The sequence below is a fragment of the Globicephala melas genome, unplaced genomic scaffold (genome assembly GCF_963455315.2).
Source record: "Globicephala melas unplaced genomic scaffold, mGloMel1.2 SCAFFOLD_506, whole genome shotgun sequence".
Lineage (NCBI taxonomy): Eukaryota > Metazoa > Chordata > Mammalia > Artiodactyla > Delphinidae > Globicephala > Globicephala melas.
In genome coordinates this window covers 72,690-98,935 of record NW_027207671.1, presented here as the reverse complement: position 1 = coordinate 98,935, position 26,246 = coordinate 72,690, and the positions used below count along the sequence as shown (strand labels likewise).

Below are 26,246 nucleotides of genomic sequence, written 5' to 3'. Positions count from 1 at the left end.
GACAGATTCAGAAGAAATTCAGGAGATAAACTGAAGCGGGCTTAATGGGGTATGAGATGGAGGAAAGGAAGGTCTTAGGGAATTAAAGGGTTTACTACATGTATGAGCAAAGCCTCAAAATTAATCCTTTGACCGTACAGAGGTAGAGCTCTCAAAGGACACCGGTTAGGAAGCAACTGTACGCCCTTTATAATTCCAAGAGACAACACAGATCAACTGTTGCGATGGAAAATTCGGCGGTACCGGTGCCTTTTTTCACTCAAACTTAGTTCCAGTGACTATTACTCACATTTTCTGTGCCTAAACAACACAGCTTGAGGAACTGAAGGGGATTCCATCCTGGTAATTAAGGAGGGTCCCCAACACTGACAGTCCCATCTTAAAAAGCAGTCCCCCTGCATTTTACCCGAGGAGCAATGGCCAGAGCCTCCCTTTTAAAACGATGGGGAGAAACCAGAACATCACACACTGTCCCTTTCAGCTACTGTGAACTGAGCCGCGAGACGACCGGTACCCCCTAGCACAGCGCGGACGGGCCAGCGCGCGGGGGCCACTGTGACAGGCGACAGCACAAGAGACGAAGCCCAGGTCCAGGGGCTCTGAGCTCCACCGGCAACGCCCAGGGGCCAAGGCGTATTACCTTTCCGGGATGTGCTTCCGCCCTTCCTCGTGGCCAACGAACTGGCTCATGTCACCCCCAAGATACCGCCCACCCAACGCCAGGACTGCCAAAGTCGCCAACCCGGCGTCCCTGGTGCCAGCACAAGGCCACGAACCACAGGCGCCTAGGCACAAGCCCACGCAGCTCGCGAACCTCCTTCTACCGCGCATGCGCCACCGCGTGGCGTCTCGAGATGACTGTCATCACGCAGGCGGATTAACGCGCTTGATTGGTAAAGAGGATTCTGATGCCTGCAATCTCCCTCCTTAGCTGGAGGCTGGTAGCACATGTCCATTAGTTCGTGTGTGTACCCTTCAGAATTCCAATCATACGGGACATAGAAAGTTGTCCGACTCTCCCAATTCCTTGTGTGGTTCTTCCAGATATTTCCCAAGTGCTTACATTCACACTTGTATCTTGTATGTAAGTATTTGTACATAACAGGTATCCTGTAGTTTATAGAAGAGCACCACACTATACACATACTATATACATAGTCTACAACGTGTCTTGGATAGTGACGCTGTTATCTTTCTAAAATATAAACTTGGCTGGATTGCTCTGTTGCTTGAACATCTTCACTTAGCACAGAATACAGCCCAGGTTGTTAGCATAGCATTGAGAACTCTTTATAAACAAGTATCAGTCTGTCTCTCCAACTGAATTAGAAGTTCAAACTATGACTTCCAAGGACCTACATCATCCACCTCCCTCCTTTGCCCTGCCAGCCTCCCCTGATCTCATTCTCTACTGCCCTGCCCTCACTCACTTTCCCCTGTCCAGCCACACTGGCTTCCTTACTATTCCTCAAACATGCCAAGCACAGTCGTGCCTCAGGGACTTTGCACCTACTATTCCTTCTGCTTCAGAACACACCCTCCCACCCCATCTCCACTCTCCCAGAACACACCCTCCCACCCCATCTCCACTCTCCCAGAACACACCCTCCCACCCCATCTCCACTCTCCCAGATAGCCAATGGCTTGTTTCTCACTTCAAGGCTCTGCTCAATCGACATCTTAATAGAGGGGACTTCCCTGATCACCTACCACATTCCCTCACCTCTTCATCTTCTTTTGTTATTCTCCAAAGCACTTACCACCGCTTGACACTCCATATATTGACTTATTTATTCATCTCTCTCCCCCACTAGAATGGAAAGTACGTAAGGGCAAGAACTTTGTTCTCTTCCTACTTCCTAGAACAGTGCCTTCAATTTAGAAGGTGTTATACAACTATTTGCTGAAAATCAATGTATGACTTCTTTGCCCTTTCACACTACCCTCTAGTCACACCAGAGGCTGCCCCTCCAGAGCACAAGTTCAAGCCCTGTGCCTTCTGTACCTGTCCCCAATACCTGGGCTGTCCTTTCCTCATTCCGGCAAAATCCTCTTCCCCCAAGCCCAGCTCAAACGCTGTCTCCTCAGTCAGGCCTTCCTCACTTTCTCCTCTATATTCCTGCTGCACTTGATTCTTTTATCATAATTAACCCACTTATACTCACTACATGTTTCTCTTCCTAGATAACTGTAAGTTGCTACTGAACAAAGACTTCTACTCACCTCTGTATCCCCGTGCCCTAACAACAAACCTATAAGGCTCTCGGTGTTTACTGAAACAATTTATTTTCTGAGTCTCTACCAATCCTAGGGAGTGCATAGTATAGTCTCCTCCTCATTATCAGTGAGCCTGGCACCTGTGGGAGGGCCTTACAGCAGAGGAGAGTCACCAATGGATCATAACTAAGGTCCTGAGACTGCAATGGCAGACAGCATGGTGAAGTTAGCCCACTGCATGCAGAAGACCCACAGAGGAGTCAGCATATGCAATGGACTACACTTGGTATAACATGTGAACAATCAAGGTTTACAAACGTGTTCTCATGCACTTGTAAGGATCTTCTAGCCCACGCGGAACAGACAGAACACACACAAAGGAGCCTGGAGGAAGTGAGTAGGCCGGCAGCTGCGCCCTAACATCTTAAGAGGGAACATTTCTGTGACTACAGTTTAAACAAATCAGATAATTTGCCTCCTTTCTAGACACCCTGGTTATCACAGGACAGGCCAAGCCTCTCAAGTTTTAAAGCTAAAGTACACGGAAGATCTGTGAAGAGGGCTTAGGATATTTAAGAGCTAGTACCTGCATTAAGCAACCAGGTTATAGAATGAAAATTTATCTTGAAATGCCTGTCTCTCCCTCTCTCTCTCGCCTCCTATCCCCTATCTTCCCACCTCCATTCTATTCCTTCTCCCCTACTCCCTGTTTTATGTATATACGTGCATCATTTTATATATACACGGAATATTTACTGTCTGTTACGTTTATTTAATAAAGTGCACACTCCTCAGGCTAAATTTAGAAAGAGGACAAAATGAACACTTTCGCATGGGCGTCAGTGGTGTTCCAAAGACAAAAGATTCCTCAGCCTTAAAACATGGCAAACACCACGTTCCTTCTGTTAGATGCTAGAAAAAGGCAAGTGGATCCTTAAAATTCACACGCTATTAAGACCTACTATCAACAGAGTAGATCTTAAAGCGGAAACAAGAAAACACCAGCCTTTTAAGTTCTTCCTGTCTGAAGATAAGAATAAGAGGTGGTAGTGTTCTTCCTCACTTGCACCGAAGTGTAAAAGCGGCAAAAATATCTTCAACACATATATGATGAGGAAGCCGCTCTTCTGGTCCACTCTGTTTTGTTTTGCTTCTAGGGATCTGTCTCACTCGGAACCTTTGCTTTTTGTTTTCTCTTTTATGTACGCTAAGAACCCGAGAGTCTTAACCTTTTCTTCCACCTCTCAACCAATAAATAGGACACAAGAACATTTTTATGTTTTTATGTATTTTCCATTCAAATTTTTAAAAAAGAGATAAGTAAGCTAGCTCAGTTCATATTTCTCACAAAAATCACTTTCCAAACTAAACTAAATTGTTTGTGACCATAAACAGGAAAAAACACCGTACTCTATTAGCACCATCTGACATTTCCACCTTAATGTTACCAAACACAACTTGACACTAATGTCAGAACTATTAAAAATGTTAAAAACCCCCAAGCCCACTCAAAATGCATACCAAAGTTCAGGTAAAGGAAAAACAAAAACAAAAACAAAAGCAACTCACCGTTATCTTTATGTTCTTTCAGAAACCCATTAACAACACACTGGAATTTAAAACTAGCGTCGTCATCTGACACCTGATGCCCAATTGTACAACTTTTTAAATAAGGAATAGTTTCTGGTAAGTCCTATAAGGCAAAACCATGAAAATATGTATTATTTCCTTTGTAGGGAAAGAATAAAAAATTAATTAGAGAAGGCAGACTATAAACCAGGAGAGTACATTAAACTTTGTATGTCAGTCATTCTGATGAGAGCCATTTTTTCCAAAGCTGCTTTAACCAGTAATTATCACTTGATTTTCATTAAAACTGCAGAACGGACAGTTACCAGGCATGCAAAAAGGAAAAGCAAATCTATGTGAATGAATGCACATGTAACTCAAAATGATATAAAGAGTTCTACCTACACTTATGTTCTATCTTACATTTCAAGGGCCATAAAGCGGCTGTGATTTAAGGAGAGTAGTAGAACAGAGTCAGAAGAACTTGGATTCGAATTAGGAAATAGAGGCAATTTCAGGCATTGTTGAGAACTGGTATTCTTGAGGTGGGAGAAAGTAGACTATCAATAGAAGACAGAAAAGGATAAGTGAAAATTCTCTAGTTCTGAATTTAAATGGAAAGTAGCAGCAGGAACCTATGACATATTTTAAAAATATTAAAAACAAACATACATATTTCCTAGCTCTGACCACTGAAAAAGTCTAGAAACAACTGATGTCATGTCAAAAGGACTCACGAGTCACCGAGAAGCTCCAACTGGCCAAAGACAGGGCCTCAGTTAGAATAATAACTGTAACGGAGTCCACGGTGATAGGAATAAATAAAATTTTACAAAACTGCTCACCACTGGAGGATATTTGTGAATCAACTCATTATTCTGAAAACTGTTAAATAAAAGAAGAGAATCATGCCTCTACAACTGGGCAACCAAACAGTTGATGAGGGGAATCTTCTCCTCGTACAAATATACCCAGCTAATAAGTGAAAAAAAGAACAACAGAATTCACCATTCTTTGAAGCCTCAACTGAATTAATGGATGTAGCTATGAATCATCAGTGACTGCTAATACCACAGAAAGACACAATTATATATGTCTCCATGGAAGAACACATCATCACCTATGAAACTGTCTCGCCAAAACAAAACATGCAAGCTTCATTCGGATCAACTACCAATTTACAGGAAATAAAAGGACTGAAGAATATGTTACCAACACATGGAATGTAATCATCGACATCTAGATGGGAAAGATTACCTGGTTTCTTTAAAAACAAAATTCAAGGAGGAAAAAAAAGTGAGAGAGACATGGAGGGAGAACCTATAGATTAAACAAGACTTCAGAGACCTAACAATCCACGGCAAAGTGTGGACCTTACTGGGATCTAATTCAAAATTCTTATAAACAATTTTTTATGACGTTTAGGAGACAACTGCAAATTTGAGCACTCCCTGGGTATTTAATATTAAAAAATGATATTAAGGAATAAAAGTCCTATATTTTAAATGCACGTACCAAAAACGTACAGGTGTAATTACATGCTGTCTCGGAGCTGCTTCAAGATAATATGGAATGGGGTGAAACAGGTGGGGGTACAGATAAAACATGACAGCCATCAGTTGGTAAATAAGAAAGCTGGATGAGTTCATGGGTATACAAGGAACACTCACAGTATTTTTATACTTTTGTATATGCTTAAAATTTGTGATAATTGTTTAAAAACAAGACGACCCTGTAGAAAACAGTTTGGCACTTTCTCAAAGGTTAAGTGTAGAGCTACCGTATGATCCAACAACTCTGCTACTACCTACGCTGCACATCTAACAGAACTGAAAGCAGGGATTTGAACAAATATCTGTACACCAATGATCATAGCAGCATGATTCACAATACCTACAAGGTGGAAAACAACCAAGTGTCAATCAACTGTTGAATAACAAACTATGGTCTATATACACACAATGCGATCTTCTAAGCCAAAAAAGAAACGGCATTTCATTACGTGCTATAACATGGATAAACCTTGAAAACATGATGTTTAGTGCAATAAGCCAGACACAGAAGGACAAATACTGCAGATTCCACTTACACGAGGTACCTAGAATAGGCCAATTCACAGAGACAGAAAATAGAATAGAGGTTACCAAGGGTTGGTGGGAGGGAAAATGGGGTTGTTACTGTTTGATGGTTACAGATGGTTTTTGTCGAGGATGATGAAAAAGTTTTGGTTATAGACAGCGGTGATGGTTACACAACACTGTAACTGTACTTAATGCCACTGAACTGCATATTTATAAATGGTTAAAATAAATATGATTTCTCTATATTTTACCACAATAAAAAAAAGGAATAACAGAGCTGAAATTTCAATTCTTCCTTTTCCGAGAGTCAGTTTCATCGTCTGTAAAATTAGTAATTGTAGTTGTCTATCCTCTGAGCTTAGTGCAGGGTAAGCACTCAGTAGGAGATAGCAGTACTACTTCCACTTCAAGAGCAAAGGATTGCTGTGAAGATTAACTAAGTCAATGGATATGAAAGAACTTTCTAAATGGCAAACTGCTCTACAAATATTAAAAGACATTAGGTGTTACTGTCTCCCAAGGCCATGGAACAGGTCAGAAGAAGGATAATTCTTTTGCACTGGAATGTCCTACATGGGCCAAGAGAATATATGGGTTTCTGTACTATATCAGAAGGCATTAGGAAAAGGAAGCATAAAACTTAGAGAACAATTGTCTTTTACAGTGATGCTTAAACACGCTCAAGCAACTGCTTAAAGTTAAGTGCTAAAGACATAATGGACATACCTTTCCTTTTAGGATACTACTGTAACTACTAAAAGTTTACTTCATTTTCAAAATATAGAACATGGAAGCTTATAGAATTTCTTAAGCATATCTAGAGCCTACTGCCAAATACTACAGTTCAATTCATATCTTTAATCTCATTTTGAAACAGCAATTACAAATGTGTATTTAAGGAAACCACTAGCTTCCCTTTTTGAACCCACGAGAGAAGGCCAGGATTCACCTTAGCATAAGATGATAATTACTGAACTACCATGAATTATTACAGTATCAGAAAGAAGGTCATTTTCAATTACGGCTTCCATTTACCTCTGGCTTGTAATAGCGGCGAGTATTTGTTAAGTCAATAATCAGCCCAAGTTCTTCATTCTGTCCTTGGATTTTGTTAAGAGATCCAAGGGGGAGAAACGTTCTTCTGGAGCAAGATTCTTTTCAAAACTCTGTCAGAAAGAATAAAATAAGGAAGAACATATGTTTAAAATCCTTTACTACATTATCCATTTATTCAAACCCTGTGATGCTAACATATGAGATTCAAAGTAAAGTTTCCTCCTCTGGAGTTTACAAGCGATATTACAATCCTTTCTTCCAGAGAGATTAGACGGAAGAAAATAAGCTCACTTCTATATAGTTATTTCTGTGTTTGTTTATTTCATGTTGGTCTCCTAACCTGACTCTAAACTCCCAGAAGGCAGGGACCACATCCATTTTGCCTACCACTGTATTGCCAGCTCCAAGCAGAGTGCCTGAAAATAGACACAGAAATAAATACTTCTTGAATATCTACATATAGGAAGGATGGCTTTCACTGCTAAATATTCTTTCATGTATTTGGCTTATACATGTACCCTGTTCCATTGATCTCTTTGGTTATTCAAGTGTCAGCAACACACACTTTTTTTAAAATTAGTAGACTCGTTTTAGAGCAGTTTGAGATTCACAGCAAAACTGAGCAAAATGTACACAGTTCCCACTTACACCCTCTCTCCTTCACCCCACACAGCCTTCCCCATTATCAACATGCCATACCAGTGTGCTTCATTTGTTAGAATTCATGAACCAACACTGACACATCATTACCAATCAAAGTCCATAGTTTATTGCATTCATGGTACAAGTAACTGACTATTTCTTTATTTCTAGTATAGTCATCCCCAAACATTTACATACTGAGATACATATTACTTTCTTATAAATTACTTTATTCTTTATTTATAGTTAGGGCATTGCATTGTTTTTTTTGTTTTTTAATTAAGTACAAAAGTTGGTTGTATTTGTCTATGAATCCCATTTCTGGATAGTAAAAGAGGTATTAAAAAGTATTTGCTATAAAAAGGGAAAATGGAGTACGACAGGGTTGAGAGCCAGGGCTCTATATGGTGAATTCAGATTTCTGGAAGAATACGGTATTAACTTTTGCTCACCTTTTTAAAAGGAACTTTGAAAGCAGTGAAACGAGTCCCAGGCATCCGCTGTTCAACAGGGAGATAGTCCTTCCACCTGTTAATATATTTTTTGTTAGGCAAATTTTATGTTAGGCTGTTTCCCTGCATAGGATGAATGCGCCTTGAAAATGGAAATCATATCCCTCTACATCGGCTCCCAGGTGGTCCCAGCGTCCCGACCCCGACCCCGGCCGCGACACACTTTCCACAAACTGACACACACGGAGCCCGCGCGAGGGCCGGGTCGCGCGGGCCTCCCCGCCGGGTCGCCTGGAGGCCGGTCCCCCGCAGGCCGAGCGCACGAAAGGGCGCCCCAAAGGCGCCGGCCCAAGGCGCCCGCTGCGCTTTCCCTTCGGAAGGTGGGCTGCGGGGCCCAAGCGTAAACCCTGACACAAGGAACACGCGCACCACACCGCCACGGGGGACGAGAGGCCGGGCGCCCACCTAGCCGGACACGCTGCATTTCTGGAATCACCGGACGCCTGTGTACATTTCCGTCTGGCCTGTCATTTTCCAAAGGCCACTCAAGATCAGGGGACAGAACGCCTCCTCTCCAAGTGTCCTGCCAGCCCACCCACTCAAGATCAGAGGGACAAAATGCCTAACTAAAACAAAACAAAACAGAAACACAAAAAAACTGGAGAGAGGGAGGAAAGGGTGACCTGAAAAAAAAAAACAACAAAAAACAACTAAGCACGTTGACAGCGCTAAGAATAAACTACCAGGAAAAAGAAACCCTACATGTCAGATCCTAAAGTACAGAAGGGCAAGCCCGCCGACATTCCAGGCCCGGGGGGACCGGGGTCCCCAGCCCTGCAGAGCCAACCGCAGACCGGCTCGGGCGCCCCGCAGAAGCGCGGGGTCCCCGCGGCCGAGTCTGTGCCCCCCCGGCCGGCGCCGGCTCCCCTCTGCCCACCCTGCGCGCGGGGGCTGGAAACTGCCGCGGAGAACCACGGCGGGGCGGGAAGGGGGGCTCCAAAGAGGGTCTGGCGACTCGAGTCGCTCCGTTTCTCGGTGGGCTCAGCGCGCGCCGTTGGGGAAGAGGAGCTGGGTTCCGGGAGGAGGGGACGGGCGGCACTTACGTAGACCGGCAGCGGCCACGGGCAGACGGCGGGCTCGGTCCCCAAGAGCGACTCCAGCCTCAGCTCCAGCTTCTCCCCCATGTCTTCGCGCGCGGCCCATATAGCAACTTTGAATTTTAATAATAAATACATATATGTATCAAACATTAATAAAAGAATAAAATGATCCAATATGAGTACATTTGCTCTTGTTTTGCAATTAGTTCCAGGATTCTATTTTAGATTACTACTTCATATCTGCGAGAGTTGGGTGTGTGTTTGTGTGTTTGGTTTTGTGGAAGCTGCATTGTGCTAAATTTTACATTTCTTTCTTGAATTAAATGGCTTTTGTTATCCCTTGGGAATACAGCAACAGCAGATTACTGAAGACAGCAACAGCAGATGACTACCTACCAGTGGAAAAGTGTAAATAGCAATTTTAGCCGCTAGTGATTCTGAAATTGCCTTAACTTTGTCCTTATAAAAGTGCTCCAAGAATTACACAAATCCACAGATTTGCTATCCATATTCAAGTCATTTATGTAGACAAAGAATGTAGCCAGCCTTATCGGTAACACAGGATGTTATGGCCATCAAGCCATCAGCCACTGAAGCCACACCCAAAGCCGCACCCTGAGGGGATTCAGGATGGAGAAAACAGGATACTGGCCCTAGATAATTAAAGTGAACATCAAGGGACTGATTTCCAGGAGACCAGATTCTTGCATCTCACCATATATAGAAAAGTGCTACATTTATTAACTTAAGATGTCTAGTTTCTTTAATTAACAGTAATCTTTTGATGTTCCAACTACCTGGTTTTTTTTTTTGGAAGAACCTCTAAATACCCTGCGCCCTCCCTTACCTCTTCACAGCTATCTGAGAGGCTGTCTCCTGATTTCAGTCCTCAGTATGTCCTCCACATAAAACATAATTCTCAATTTCTAGGTTGTGCATTGAGGTCAACACACGAAAATACAAGGATAAAACACATTTTCTACCATATTAAATTTTTTCGTTCATTAATTCATCCCTAAGTCATTCAACACGCATCTTCTTATTGAATACTGATGAGGGGTCAAATGCTATGCTAAACACTCAGTATATAACTGCAAACGAGATGGATAGGCCCTGATTTTGATGTCACTACTATCTTTTGTCCTGCCATATAATGGGACAGCTTCATTATTCCCTTTACCCTAAGTTTTTATCACAGATTGCTAATGAAAATAAAGCTGTTAGTGGAGTTTCAACATGCATAGGTCAATGAGAACACAGAACTCCCCTTTCGCATGCCCCATTCTCCTCCTTCTAACTCCCTATGTGAACTCACTTTGTGCCAAGACCAAGAAGCTGTGCCCCAATAAGAACCAAGCTGATTTCCTCACACTGACTGGGGCTATTGCTCACTTAGAAGACTTGATGCTTAATTTTGATAAGCAACTAGAAGACCATGGAGACAACCTATAAAAATGATTTGTCTTGGGAGAAAATACTAAAGTGGGTTAATGTGCTGTTCCACATGTCTAACCTCCTGGGATTCAACCACAGGCACCAAGATCACCAAGTGTACTTGGCAACAATGAGCTAAAAATTAAAAAAAAAAGCATCATACTGTTATTGTATTCATTTTCCCCCAAGGCACTCTCTGATAAGCACCACAACCTCTAAGGGAATTGAGAACAGCTTCCTTGTGGGGTAGGTTATATAATATATATGCATCTTTTTCCAAGCAGTTAAATCATATCCAGCTATCAGCACACCTTACTTAAGGTGATCGTAATGTATGAGATTAAATGTTCCTACCTGATTGGAAACCTTCTTGTCCTCAATTCATTGGCTGTACTGGATTTGTTTTTCTTGGGTCAGACCTTCAGACTTCTACCAGAAATCGTTCCTTTGGGGAAACCAGGCCTTCCCAGAAACTCAGGAAACTGAAATGGAGACAGCAAGAGAGAAGGAAATTATTTGGACATATAGACCTCAATTGTTTGGTTTTAAGTAAACGTCCAAGCAAACATCTTCTAAATGGTATAATAACTTTAGGGAAATTCACGGTTTATAAGTTTGTGTACTCATGAACTGAACATATTATGATAAGAGTACAGGTTGCATTTTGTGTCTTCAACTCAAGCAAAGGCTTCAAAAAAGGCCCAGTTATCCTTTGTTCATTAAGACACAAAGAGAGGGCAAAAAGGGCAAGTTTCAAAGTCTTTTTCTTTACAATTTACTTCCTTTCTTCAGTCTTCAACAAGATCTTCAGGAAATTAACTTTACTAAAGTTAATTATTCATAAAATAAACATAGGAACCTGCAGAAGACTATTTCACACAGACGTGTAATGTACAATATCCATTGCATACATGCACCATGAGCTTGTCTTTTCTAGCACTGGCATACACAAAACTCTGTGTGTGTGTGTGTGTGTGTGTGTGCGCGCGCGCGCGCACATGTGTGTCTTTTTTTGTGATGGAGCCATAGGGAGAAAATAAATCTATTGGCTGCAATTCAGTGATGTAGAAAGATTTAAGGGTAAAGGAGAAGGTTACATCAAGTGAAACAATAAAGTCATGAGGTTGTGGTTCCATAATAATAACAACAGCAGTCTTCTGTAACCAAGGGAGCAGGCTCCTCAAATTATAGTCACACCTGTTAGACCATCTGCCCATACATTTCACACCATCATTAATGGAAAACAAATGGCACTGTCTCTCCTTCCCTTTATCCATTGGCTGTCCTCATATAAACTCTTTTTCTCTTCAAGGTCATGCTCTTTCCTATCTGTTTAAAAATAATAGGATTTAGGAGGAGTGATACGTAATGTGCCGTGCCTTGGTACTTGTACCAGTGACGGCTGTGTAAGCAGCACTGGGTTGTTAGGAGGCTATCAATTGAATTCCCCTAGAAGCAGAACTTGAGGCAATAATTTGAGTGCAAACTGCTCATCTGGGAGGTGCTTCCAGAAAACTCAGAAGTGGAGTGGGAATTGAGAATGGAGGCATGGAAGGCAGCCAACAGAGGTGCATTACCGAATAAAAATTACTCCTGCAGGGAACTGCTGCCAGTACTTCAGGGGAGTTCTGTGAAACTCTACAGAACATGTCTCAGAGTTATCCCAAGAATCGGTGAGAAACTTGAAGTACCTATCTTCCAGTCCCCTCTGTCCTTGGTTGAAAGCTACACCCAGATACATTAACTCCTGTACACTTCTGGCCTGCCCTAAGGTGGATAATTGCAGGTGGCAGCATGATTCTATCAGCATATACTGGAAGGATGAGTGCTGGGGAGATATGAGTAGAGCATCGAAACCATCTAATACAGTCGGGGCAGGAGATATCAATTATTGGCTTGAAAGTCCAAATGGATAACCTTACATTCCTGGGTTTATGGTTTTACTTTGAGGTATTTAAGCATGATGTATGAGTAAAAATTTCCTCTGTTAAATCAAGTTTAAGGTCCTCAATCCCTAATCTTCTGGAAAACGGTGGTATCTTTTAACAGATTTTGGAAAGGTAACATGATTAAGATTTCAAATTGACCATTCATTCATTCACTCATTCAACAAACATTTATTGAACACCTAAAGTATGTCACGGGTTAAACTAGGCACCAGTGTTACTGCTACTAAAATCATTAGAGTGCCACCTAGAATTCAATGTACTGTGACACTCAAATAAGAAAATCCATAGTTACCGTAAAAGGTATTACAGAGTGCTATAGGAAGACACGGTAAGACGTTAATCCATGCTGTGGACAGTAGTATATGGTTGATATCAGTAGGGCTTCCTGTAGAAGGCAATTGAAATGGATATGTAACATGAAGGAAGGGTGAAGTTTTGAGGAAAAGAGAAGATAAATTCACGGTTGCCAGAAAAATGAATGGTTAAGGATCAGTCCAGAAAGGAGTTCCATTCATAATCAGTATAAGAAATGCTCACTGGGGCTTCCCTGGTGGCGCAGTGGTTGAGAGTCCGCCTGCCGATGCAGGGGACACGGGTTCGTGTCCCGGTCCGGGAAGATCCCACATGCTGCGCAGAGGCTAGGCCCCGTGACCCATGGACACTGAGCCTGCGCGTCCGGAGCCCGTGCTCTGCAACGGGAGAGGCCACAACAGTGAGAGGCCCGCGTACCGCAAAAAAAAAAAAGAGAAATGCTCACTGGAGTGTAGGAAAAGAAGACAATGGAGAGTGTGGTAGAAGCCAGATCATGCATGGTCCATGTATGGATAGTAAGTGCTATGGTCTAGTCTTTGTGTTCCCCTCCAAATTCATACATTGAAATCTTAATTTCCGTAGCTGATAGTATTAGTAGGTGGGGCCTTTGGGAAATGATTATGGTATTAGTGCTCTTATAAAAGAGACCCCACAGAGCTCCCTAAGCTCTTCTGCCATGTGAGGATACAATGAGAAGTCTGTGATTCAGAAGAGGGCCCTCATCTGACCATACTGGCACCCTATTCTTGAACTTGCAGCCTCCGGAACTGTGAGAAAAAAAAATTCCTGTTGTTTAGGAGCCACCCAACCTGAAGGATAATCTTACAGCAGCCCAAAAGGACAAAGAGAGTTTGGATGGGAGCTTTTACTCCAAGAAAGATGGGAATCCGTTGAAGGGTTTTACCTGGTAACTTAGAAGAGAGAAAAGTTTCATAACACAGTCAGGTATTTTTATAAGAAAAATTTGTTTCTTTTTCAGAAAGATCACTCTGGAAATACTGTGACTAGATTTTTGGAGAAGTGTGATGGCAGACCTGGATATAGAAAGATGAGTTAGTAGTCCATTAATATAAGTCAAACAAGAAAGTAGATATAAAAAGTGTGTATTTGTGGCTGAGAGTTCTTTTCTTTTACTACTTGAAAAATGTTATGTCAATGCTTCTGACTCCATAATTTTAGACACGAAATATGCTGTCATTGGAATTGGTTTCTCAATAAGTGATGCATCGTTTCTGCCTGTCCACTTTCGAGATTTTTTTTGTCTCTACTTTTCAGAAGTTTAATTATGACGCGTCTTGACAAGGATACCTTTGTGTTTTTCCTCTCTGGATTTGCTCAGATTCTTGAATGTGTGCTTATGTCTTCTAAAAAATTGGGAACGTTTTAGTCATTATTTCTTTGAATACTTTGTCAGTCCTACGTGCTCTCTTTTTTCATTCTGGAACTTTGATGATATGAATGTTAGTGCTCTTGTCAACTGTTTACAAGTTCTAGAGATCCTGTTCTTTCTCCCATCTCTACCCCTCAGCCTATTTTTCTCTGTACATTTGGTACACTGTATTGATCTCTTCGAAGTTCATGATTCCATGCTTCGTAATCTCCAGTCTACTCTTGAGCACAGTTTTTTGATTGTTGTATTTTTCAGTTCTACTGTTCTCATTTGTTTTTATTCTTATAACTTCTAGTTCTTTGTTTACATTTTCTATTTTTCCCATTTCCGTCAAGGAACACATAATTGCTAACTGAAGCATTTATGTGACAGCTTATTTAAAATCCCTGTCTGATAATTTCAATAGATGTTTTAACTCAGTTCTGGTGTAGGTTTATTGTCTTTTCTCATTTATTCTGTGATTTCCTGGCTCTTGGTGCCATGAGTATTTTTCAATTGGATTCTAAACATTGTGAGTTATTACATGACTCTGTATCCCATTTAATTTTATTATTACTTTTTAGAAGGAAGTCATCCTATTGGAGGTGTAGTATGAGGACTGGGGGGTTACGTACAGATTTCCATTGGGCCCTACTGTCAATACCCCAGCAAAAGTGGGCACTTACATTCTCTCACTGCAGACAGATCAAGTAGAAGTTCAGTTATCCTATTGGCCCTCCTGACACCTTCCCCCCAAAAGTGGGAACATTAATATCATTGTGTTGCCTTTTAGTAGGAGTGGAAGTTCATCTCCCCAGTAGATTTCTTGACACCAGGGGAGGGGAGAAGTGAAGTGTTTGCTGTCCTTCCTCCCACTTCATTCCTTCTTGTTGATGCCGGGTGTGGGTAGAGGGTCAGCTACCTGCTGGCCCCACTGACACCAGGGTAAGAGGAAGAGAACTGCCAACTAGCCCTGCTTGTGCCATCTCATTCTGTCTTACTGCCTCAGGACGGTTATGGGGATTCAGCACCCCATTGGGTCTCACTGGCACCATGTGTTGGGGGTTAGTGGGGTGCCTACTCCCTCCAACCTGTAACATCCTATTCTTATCGATGTCAGGGAGAGACGGAGGCTAGGTCCCACCATTGGACCCCACGACTGTGTGAGGGCAGCCCAGTGTTAACTAGCCTGTCAGGCACCACCTTTGAAAGTCTCTTTGCTAATGCAAAGGGGTGGAGGCTCAGCTCACCACTGCACCATACTGAAACAGCCCTGGTGGCGAATCAGAGCGCTGCCTCTTCTGGAGGGCAGGAGTGGGGTGGTGTGGAAGATCAAATCCTAGCTTGGCCCAACTGAACCACAGGACATAGGGGACGGGTGCAATATTCCACTGGCACTTGGCTCGAGTAGTGTGTATATTATTGCCCAAATGCTTTTCTCTCTTTGGCAACCCCTTTCCTCACACCTTGGCTAGGGGGAACGGGGGTTTTGTGTTTTCTTTTTTGAAGCTTTTTCGTCTGTTGTTCTGTTGGTGGTTATTGATTGGGGGTTCCTGTATACCCTCTCCAGGATGTATGGGAAGCAACAGGAAACACAGGGGACTCATCACCATGTTATTCCTCAAGTCCCAAAGTCCCTAGTTAAGTCTGCCTTCTCATTTCCACCTTTCAGTGTCTTCCTATGTTTGTCTGTTGTTATGTTCAGGGTTTTAGTTTTAAGTGGAAGAACCTGGGAGAAATGGGCTACTTCATCTTCTTGGAAGCAGAGGTCTGGAGGCCTATGGATGTTACAAAGTGCTGCTGACTGTAAATTAAAATTTGATGATATACACCTTGCCCTTTCAGAATTATTCTGCTAGATGATGTGGCTTCCCAAGGTAGCTACAATTTGATTTCCATACTTCTAAAAGTCAAGTGTTTTGCTGGAGTTGAAATTTAAAGATAAGCAAGAGATGAGGCTAAGATGGTCTATGTGGTAACAGATTAAAGTTGGAAACATCAATATACATTCATGTTTAGCTTAATATTGCTTCATATTACCTTAATACACATGGTTATGTAGAGAGATACTTATAGATGTGTGCATATACATGGGTAATGTACACACATGTTATCTCTTTGCTCTGTCAGCTGAGAAGATCTAGAAACAATGACATCCGGGCAGCAATCAGCACACCCCACACCCAGATCCTGCTGTCTAATACTGTGCTCCACTAAAAAGACCTGGTTATCCTTGAAGAAGTAGCTGATTCTAGGACTGGGGCAGTAAATATACAAGGTTTATATACAAGACCATCTTATAGTGTCAGAAAGTAAGGAAGTTCCAAAAAAATATATAGGATGGGGATACCTCAGAGTGGCACACGAGCCACTGAACTGAAAAGAGTTCACAAGGGTCAGGACTAGAGCAATTTGAGGAACAAAGTAACTAACGTAGAATTAGAGTATAACCCAAAGTATAAAATAAAAATCCATGAGTTCTTCTGATATAAATAAATGATTGGATACGTAAATAAATGCGGGAGAATAGATAAATCTCCAGTGCAAAAGAATTCCAAATAGTTTATGTAGTACTCCATCTTAAGCATAACTCTCCATTCCTTAGTTGTGGGCTGAGCATATTGACTTCCTTCCAAAAAGTACAATATGGAGAAGGGAAAACACTAATTTTACAATGGAGAAACCTGAAAAACACTACCTCAGCCTGGTGATCAAGGTCGACCTCAGCATTCATAATGCATATTGATACTTTGTACACTTGATGTGATCTGACAAAATAACCCTTCTACTCTTGTGGTCTTCCTCCCCAAAACACATAATCCCAATATTATCATGAAAAATGCATCAAATTCTAGTAGTGGGCATCCTACGCAAACCTAACTACTCAAAATTGCCAACGTCATGCAAGGAAAATCTGAGAAGCTATCAAACCCAAGAGGAGCCTAAGGAAACATGGCAACTAAATGTAATGTGATGTTTTGGATGAAATCCTGGAATAGAAAAAGGACATTAGGTAAAAACTAAGGAACTGGACTAATGTATGGACTATAGTAAACAATAATGTATCAATATTTGTTCACTGATTGTAACAATGGAACATACTAATATAAGTTGATCATCATAGAGGGAAATGGGTATAGTGTATATGGAAACACTTTATACTATCTTCTCAATTTTTCTGTAAAATTAAAACACTTCTAAAAAATAAAGTCTATAAAAACGTTGTGTTTTCTTGTTTTATGATTATGTGCCTGTATGTCCTAATAAATATGCAAATTTGCTTTGCCTTCCTTGATACTGATATTAAAGAAAATACTAAGTAACTCTGAAAGAATTTGTAACTCCAATTTAACAAGCAATAATTCTTGGTATTAACTTTTTAGGAGAACCCACTGAATAAATCAAAGCAAATTGTCTTTAAAGGCTGAATTTCTTTTCAGTGTTTCATCTTTTATATGATTAATGCATACCACAAGCATGGTTCTGTTTCAAAGGGCAGAAAACATTGATTGTAGGCCATGTCTAAACTACAGTGAAATATTAATAGATGATGCTATAACAACTTTAATGTATTTTATGTTTTCAAAATGATGAATTGTTATTTCAGTCAATAAAGTATTCACTTGTATATATTTCCTACCCACCTTTCCCCAGAACACCCACAAGGAAATGATACTATCATCTGATATTAGGTTCATCAATTTAAATGGGAGTGTTTGGTAGCTGTGGTTGCCAACGGTACTGGAACGTGTGATACTTTTACAAATCCTCTCCATGGCAAAATCTGATCTTCACAAGGTAAATCACAGTAGGTGCCTAAAGCCAAATGACAGAGAGTTTTGTAGCTAGATTACCAAGCATTTTACTTAGAGGCACAATAGAATGCAGAAAAGGCCATTTCTCCGTCTTTTTCTGCTCAAAGGTCACTCACCATCTCAGAAGTTTTCCATAAATTTAGACTATATAATGTCACTTAATGTGAATGTAGCTCAACATTCTGTTTTAGTACAGCTAATCTCACATTATTTTATTGGTCCTAAATATGTAAATCATCAGCAAATTTTTGTACTTAACTTTTTTTTTTTTGATGTGGACCACTTTTTAAAGTCTTTATTGAATTTGTTACAATACTGCTTCTGTTTTATGTTCTGGCTTTTGGCTGCGAGGCATGTGGGACCATAGCTCCCCGACTAGGGATTGAACCCACACCCCCTGCATTGGAAGGTGAAGTCTTAACCACTGGACCGCCAGGGAAGTCCCTGTACTTAACTTCTAAAAATAATTAAAATAAGCTATTCAACACATTTTTCCTAAAAAAAAAAAAAAACAAGCAATTCTTCTTAGGCTGGCGCTGGGCACATACATGACTTTGCCATTTTTTCCATGGATTATTTTCTTATCTGTTCTACTGTGTCACATTTGTTCTACCTTCTCAAAAAGAAGCATTTAAAAATTCATCTACGCGTTCAAGCATTCATACATTTATTAAATAAATCTACTGAACACCTACATACGGCACAGAAAAAGAGGCAGAAAACTAATCTGGGTTGCACAGAAAGTAATGAACTCAGTTAAAATTTTTGGTGAAAACAGGTGTTACTCAATCTACTGGAAATTACATTTCATTATGGGGACTCACAGACAAGGAAAACCAAGACCGAAATAATAATAAAGTAATAAAAGCACTAGCCATTTACTGAGTGCCTGCTTTTACCTGACTCTGAAACTCTAAAATCATTACGGATGTTTTGAGGATTGTCTGATATAATTATAATTTCTATTTTACAGATGAAAACAACAAGGTTCAGAGACATTAGGTTACTTGCCTAAAGTGAAGTGGCCCAGAAACTACAGAACTGGAAATTGAACCTTAGATTTCATAATGCCAAAATCTGTGCTTTTAATCACCAAGTGTGTGTGTGTGTGTGTGTGTGTGTGTGTGTGTGTGTGTGTGTGTGAGAGAGACAGAGAGAGACAGAGAGAGACAGAGAGAGACAGAGAGAGAATGTGTTTAATAGAGAACTTCCGAGAAATGGCAAGAAAACTGCCAGGTATCCATAAAAGAATAAATTAGGAGCTTCTTACTATACAAGTAATTGTTAATCTTATGGCTGAACTAAGGATCTCTCACTTTTGAACTAAGAAATCAAAAGCTTCCAGAAGTTGAGTCTAAATTTTACACTTACATAAGATACTTCATACAGAATGCTAAAGTATACTAACTAAAGAGCTCTGAAAATACTGGAAGCATTCATACTAGTATGATTTCATAATGTGGATAATAGAGGATTTAAGAAATTGGCAGATGCAACTGCAGACTCATTTGTTATCATTTCTGTGAAGGGCAAGATAAATCAATAAAATGAGAAAAATGAAAAAAGAATGGCTAGCAATTTTAGGTAGTTTGCTTCATCTCCATACTAGGAAAGACTAAGCAAAAAAAAAAAAATTCTCGAAATTTTATTTTGAAAGCACCTACAAGTGTATATGGTCTTTTTATACCAAATAACTTGGAATTATGAACTGTCAAATAAGTCTAATCTTCTCTGATGATAAAATTGCTGACTTTATTTGAAACTATGAAATGAAAAATGAGGTAAGAGTCAGAAATTCTTAAGAAAAGGAGTAGACAAAACAAAATTATAAGAGTTATGTTAAAAAATATTTTGAAACAAACATAAAATCCCCATTACTGGTACAGAGCTTTTAAAACTTTATTTTGGTTTTAAGTTTTAATAAATATTGATATGTTTACATAATTACTGTCACAAGGAAGACACAATTTTAGGTCAGCTTTCTTCATTCTTTCTTTATTAAGCATTATTTTATTTTGCTCCATCATCGTGTAATTATAATATAGTAACTGTGTCACTTTCTACTAAGTGGATATAATTTCCTAAACTGTTTTCCTATTGTTAACAATTAAAGGTGTTTCCAATTTTTTGTTATTACAAATGACATGACAATGAGCATCTTTATATAATAATTTTCTGGATTATAAATTATTTATCGGCATAAGCTTCCAGAATTAGAGTTAACGTGTAAAAAGCTATTAACATTTTTATCTTGCTAGACATTGCCAAATTACTTGTCAAAAGATGGAACCAAATTATATTGCAAAAATCTCTGCCAACAGAAAACATTATACACAATTTTTGATTTTGCTAAATTAATAAGTTGGAAACCTATGTTCCATTTCTTTGAATTCTTTGATAACAGAGTGCTGCTGGAGGCTGGGAGGGCAGCCATGTCCATGAAGGCTCCCCAGAGTTGGAGCGGGGAAGTGGAAAACGGTAAACAAAAATACTAATTGTATTTTCCCTCGATTGTTATCTCTCATTCTTTTCTGCCTCTGTGTAACTTATATCCAGGTAGCCGGAGAAAACTCATGTGGCAGGGAAAATTGGTATTCCAATAAATTGATAATCACCAACTCCAAATGGATTTTCGAGACTGGAAATATTGCTCTGACTTACAGTAAGTTCTTTCTAATTCTCCTTAAGGACTATTTTCTTAGAAGCTTTCCCTACCCTCCTCAAATTTTCCTCCATCCTCTCTACTTCCTTCACTCTGAGCTGGTGAGGCGCTTCCTAACTCATTAGGAACACAGAAGTCAGTAAATAGTCCACTGCCAAATCCGTTAATTCATTAGCATTTGCATTGATCTTTGTATTCCCTTTCACTACAGGAGTTCAAGTTCAAAGGCCACGTGCACTACAGATAGCATTTCATTTTCTCTCATCTTCTCAAGTACTTCAGAGCACTGCATTTTCTACAACCCATTCTACTCCTTATGCATGATTCTTGCCAAAATTCAACCTCATTCTAGACTAGTAACTCCAACTTAAAATGTTGAAAACTGTACGTGTAACACGAAAGCCTCCCTCCTCCTCTAATCCCTGCATATCTTCTTTAGCCAATTCATGTCTGAACTTTTCAAAATTGTTATCATCATATATTGTTTCCATTTCCTCACGTCCCACTTACTCTATAATTTACATCCATCTGACTTCTCTCACCATAATCTCTCTGCCCCCTGTCCTGAAATTTTACTTATGAAGGTCACCAGGGGTCTCCATGTCAGTATAGCCAATGAATAGTTTTTGTCCTATTTCTAGGCTCTTTCCTTCTTTAAAAAAGAAAAAGAAATACAAAAACCATTTTTTTCCTCTATGCTTTCACACTCTCATCATCTTCTGTCCTGGTATATTTTACTGGCTTTCTGCGTTTAATCTGATTTCTAATATTCTATGAGTTTCCTTTATCTCCAGTGGAATAAACCACTATATGAAGGAGTATTCTCAACAGTTAGTTCTCATAATAACAGTACTAGTAGCAGCAGTCAATACTTCTATAATGCTTATCATGTGCCAGACACTATTCTAAGACACTGTTTAAATACATATATATAGACACACACACACACACATATGTAAAGTTCTCCTCCTCATAGGCATATGAAATAAGCCGATTATTATACCCATGTTACAAATGAGAAAACTGAGGCAATGAGAGGCCAAGGTCACATGGTCAGTACTTGGTGAAGCCCCGCCTGAGTTAATGCTGGAACTTTAGAGTAGACAAGTTAAATAATGTCTCACAGATTGGCCTTAAAAGTGAGCAACATTTAATCAATGACTTGTGAAAGTTCAGAAAAAAAAGGGAACATTTTAAATTGAATGGGATCTACTAAGTCACGTATCAGTAACTAAGAATGACTGATTGAATGAAATTATTTTTCATTATTCTTTTGAAAGAAGAATATTCTTGTGTTAGTGTTTCACAGTTTTTTTTTCATTCACGTATTTATTCTTTATTAGACACATTTCCTACACACCTATGTGCCAGTGTGTGCTGCAAGCTTTGGAAGATTCAGTGGTGAGCAAAAAATTACAAAGTCCCTGCTCTTAAGCAAATGTCCAGTGGTGGAGGAAGACAGAGTAAACATGTAAATAAATGTTGTACGGTGACAGAAATACGACTGGACAAAGGGATGGAGAGGCACTGAGGAGGCAGGTCTCTGGTCAAGATAGTAGTGGTGGCGTTTGAACCGAGACCTTAACGATAAGAGGGAAATTGGTCTGGGTACATGGATTAGCCAATCTAAAGCTGGGAGAGCAAGAAGTAGAGCTTGTTGCATCTGAGGGACTGAAAAAGACAACTGTGCCTCGAACCCCATGAAGGTCAGGGAAAGATGTAGTAAGTGACCAGAGCACATGGTCTCCGTGAGCCTGGCTAAGTAGTTGAAAATTTAATCTCTTTACAATAGATAGCCTTTAGAGGTTAGAAGCAGTGCAATAATAGCGTCTGATTTGTGCTTTTTAAAAGACTACTTTGACTGTTGAGTGTCCTACAAAAGCAAAATACTTGTGTCTCTATGAAGCGCAGATAGTAAATTTTAAAAAGCCCAATGAGCTCATAAGCAGTTGGTTTACTAACTGTAATCATTTATCTTAACTAGACTTCATTAATATAAGCTTGGTGACCTTGGGGTCCTGGGACATATTAGATCTGGGCAACCCAACTATTTTCAAATAGTGTGATTTGAAAAATTCTTGAAATTGTTGGGGTTCAGGAAGATTATTTTGTTGCTGGGGCTGGATGGGAAGTTTAGAATAAGAAAAGAAAGTATGATGGCTGGCTTCCATCTATTCTCCCTTTCCCCGGGAGAAATGATGGTGGGGTGACTACTTTGCTGTTGACCCAATGCTTAAATTTCAGAGCTGGTTCAATCCAGTAAATATGTGCTGAACAACTATTATATGTTAGGCACCTAGCTGGAACTGGGAATAGAAGGAGAATAATTAATAATAAAAGCAGGTATTACTAACAAGAGACAGGCACTGTGCTAATGCTTAACATGCACCATCTCAAGTTACATTAATTTACACACTAACCATATGAGGTAGATGCATTTGTTATACCATTTTCCGGGTGAGAAATCTAATCCCTTTAAGGGGCTTAAGTTACTTCTCCAAGGTTACACAGCTAGTTAGGGGCATAGGCAGTATTTGGACTCAGGTCTGGTATCAGCACCAATTCTCTTAGCCATTATGCTCTCTAAGGACCTTACTTGAGAAGTTCAGGATTATACATATATGGGTACAACCAACCCTAAGACCATCTGGCAAAACTGGCTGCTTGAGAAGTCCTGGATTTATGTAAGATGCTCTTGGAATGCAGAAGATCGTGAAGGAGGGTCCCCAAAACACACTCTCTATACTAAGGGGCGACAGAAGAGAGAAAGAATTAGCCTACAGCAGTATGATATTGAGGACCAAGAAACAGTGTTTCTCTCTTTTGTGAACAGTTATTAAATTATTTCTACTTCAGAATATCAGAAAGGAATCACAGGACTATGGACAGTTTGCTGAGCCACCCTATCTATCTTAGCGTGAATCCTGGCAGGTGTAGAGCTCATAGTATGACCCTGGCACCTAAGTGTAGTTAAGTAAGCTTTCATTTTTTCTTCAGCCTTAAAGCAAAGCAGCTTTCTGATAGGTATAATTTAGGAAAGTCTTCCAAGAAAATAGTTAAAGTCCACTTTAAATATCTCAGAGAAAAGCAATTTTGCAAAAGATCAATCAACAAAAGCAAGGCCAAACACACCAATTATTTCGTGAGACTTGTATTGTTATGTCATTGCTCATGTTGTTTCTTTATGCATTTACCTGGAAGGCGGCTTTTAATGTTCAACAATTCTCAAAGAGATAAAGACCCACACTGATGTGTCAGAAAGAGCTTTGCCCTGGAATTAGATCAGTTTAGGTTTGGCTGCTTACTAGAATTAGGTAACATTCTTAATCTTTCTGAGCCTGTTTCCTATCTGCAAATAGGGATAACACTATCTATTACAGAGGGATGTGGTTAAATTAAATGACACGTCAGTGAAATATATCCTTCCAGACTGAGAACATACCTAGTAAATGTTAAGTGATCTGCAAATATTCTGCTTCCTTGAAATGGATGAAACCTGTTATCATGATTTTAACCAATGGTCTAAATATCAAGACAATATTTAGTTAAAAGTTATATTTGTTCTTTCACTGTCCATCTGCATTTTAACATATTCTAACATATTCTCCTCGATAAATTGTGTCAATATTAGTAACATTTGTCATTTCAGCTATTACTGTTCATATGTTTAAAATATTTCAATGTGATATAAGCCATTACGCAAAGGGATGCCTAGCTGGCTTTGTCAAAGATTTATTTTAAGTAAAAATGAAAGACTCATTTTCACCAAGTTTTATTGAACAGTGTATTCATTAACTGTATGAACTTTCTGGCCAACCCAATACAGTAGCCAAGACATGGAAACAACCTCAGTGTTTTTTTGTGGATGAATGGATGAAGAAAATGGGATGCATACAACCTACTATTATTCAGCCGTGATAAAGAAGGAAATCTGCCTATATGTGACCACATGGGTGGATTTGGGGGGCATTATGCTAAATGAAATGTCAGACAGAGAAAGATAAATACTTTATGATCTCATATGTGAAATCTAAAATACTGAACTCATGATAGAAAGAATGGAATGACGGTTGCCAGAGCTGGGGGTTGGAGGTGAGGAAAATGAGGGAAGACGATCAAAAGGTAAAAACTTCTAGTTATAAGACAAGGGAGTAATGGTGATGTAATGTACAGCTCGGTCACTACAGTTAACAATACCGTATTTTATGTTTGAAAGTTGCTAAGAGAGTACATCTTGAAAGTTCTCATCACAAAGATAACATTTGTAATTATGTGAATTAAGGTTAACTAAACTTATTGTGGTAATCATTTCACACACTATATATATATATATATATGAATCATCACATTGTACACCTTGGACAGATACAATATTATATATCAATTAAGTTAAATTTCCGTCTGGCCTGTCATTTTCCAAAGGCCACTCAAGGTCAGGGGACAGAACGCCTCCTCTCCAAGTGTCCTGCCAGCCCACCCACTCAAGATCAGAGGGACAAAATGCCTAACTAAAACAAAACAAAACAGAAACACAAAAAAACTGGAGAGAGGGAGGAAAGGGTGCCCTGAAAAAAAAAAAAAAAAAAAACTAAGCACGTTGACAGCGCTAAGAATAAACTACCAGGAAAAAGAAACCCTACATGTCAGATCCTAAAGTACAGAAGGGCAAGCCCGCCGGCAGTCCAGGCCCGGGGGGACCGGGGTCCCCAGCCCTGCAGAGCCAACCGCAGACCGGCTCAGGCGCCCCTCGGAAGCGCGGGGTCCCCGCGGCCGAGTCGACGCCCCCGGCCGGCGCCGGCTCCCCTCTGCCCACCCTGCGCGCGGGGGCTGGAAACTGCCGCGGAGAACCACGGCGGGGCGGGAAGGGGGGCTCCAAAGAGGGTCTGGCGACTCGAGTCGCTCCGTTTCTCGGTGGGCTCAGCGCGCGCCGTGGGGGAGGAGGGGCGGGGGTCCGGGAGGAGGGGTGGGGGTCCGGGAGGAGGGGACGGGCGGCACTTACGTAGACCGGCAGCGGCCACGGGTAGACGGCGGGCTCGGTCCCCAAGAGCGACTCCAGCCTCAGCTCCAGCTTCTCCCCCATGTATTCGCGCGCAGTCCCCGCACCACGCTAGTCTGGCGCTTGGGGGAGGGGCGCGGCGCCGCCGGCGGGGGCGGGGCAGACGGGCAGGCGGGAGGCTGAAGGGAGGGGGCCTGGCCTCGGCCTCAGCTGCCGCCGCCGCGCTCCCGTCCGGCCCCCGGCTCCCTCTTTGTGGTCACAGGCCCGGGGCCCCCAGCGCTGCTCCGAACTCGGACCGGGGTGAGGCGAGCACAATGAGCCGGAGGCCGGACTGAAACACTCCCGGCGCGCGCGGCCCGCCTCATCGACTCGCAGGCTCTCACGCACGCACGCTCCCACGCACGCACGCACGTACGCACGTCATCGGCTGCCCCTGGCCACACCCACCGGCCCGAAGTGGGGACCTGGCCAAACCTCTCAGGGCCAGTGGTGGCGGGTTCGACTCCTGACCTCGACATACCGTGACACACACACACACACACACACACACACACACACACACACACACACACACACACACACACACACACAC

General features: G+C 41.0%; 1 protein-coding gene across 10 annotated transcripts in view; it reads right to left on the bottom strand.

Annotated features, from left to right (window-relative positions):
• LOC115850864 (uncharacterized) overlaps positions 1-26,018 on the bottom strand; it is a 42,806-nt gene extending 16,788 nt beyond the window's left edge. The window contains exons 1-6 of one of the 10 annotated variants that reach the window (XR_011377207.1): positions 25,658-26,017; positions 10,906-11,033; positions 9,121-9,227; positions 8,018-8,093; positions 6,903-7,033; positions 3,787-3,910 (exon numbers count right to left, since the gene is read on the bottom strand). The gene's annotated coding sequence lies outside the window, so the exon portion shown is untranslated. Of the gene's footprint in view, positions 1-3,786; positions 3,911-6,902; positions 7,034-8,017; positions 8,094-8,482; positions 8,579-9,120; positions 9,228-10,905; positions 11,034-25,657 lie in introns of those variants that run through there. The other 9 variants (XR_011377208.1, XR_011377211.1, XR_011377212.1 and 6 more) reach the window with 9 other exon arrangements.
• Positions 26,019-26,246: the final 228 nt, after the last annotated feature.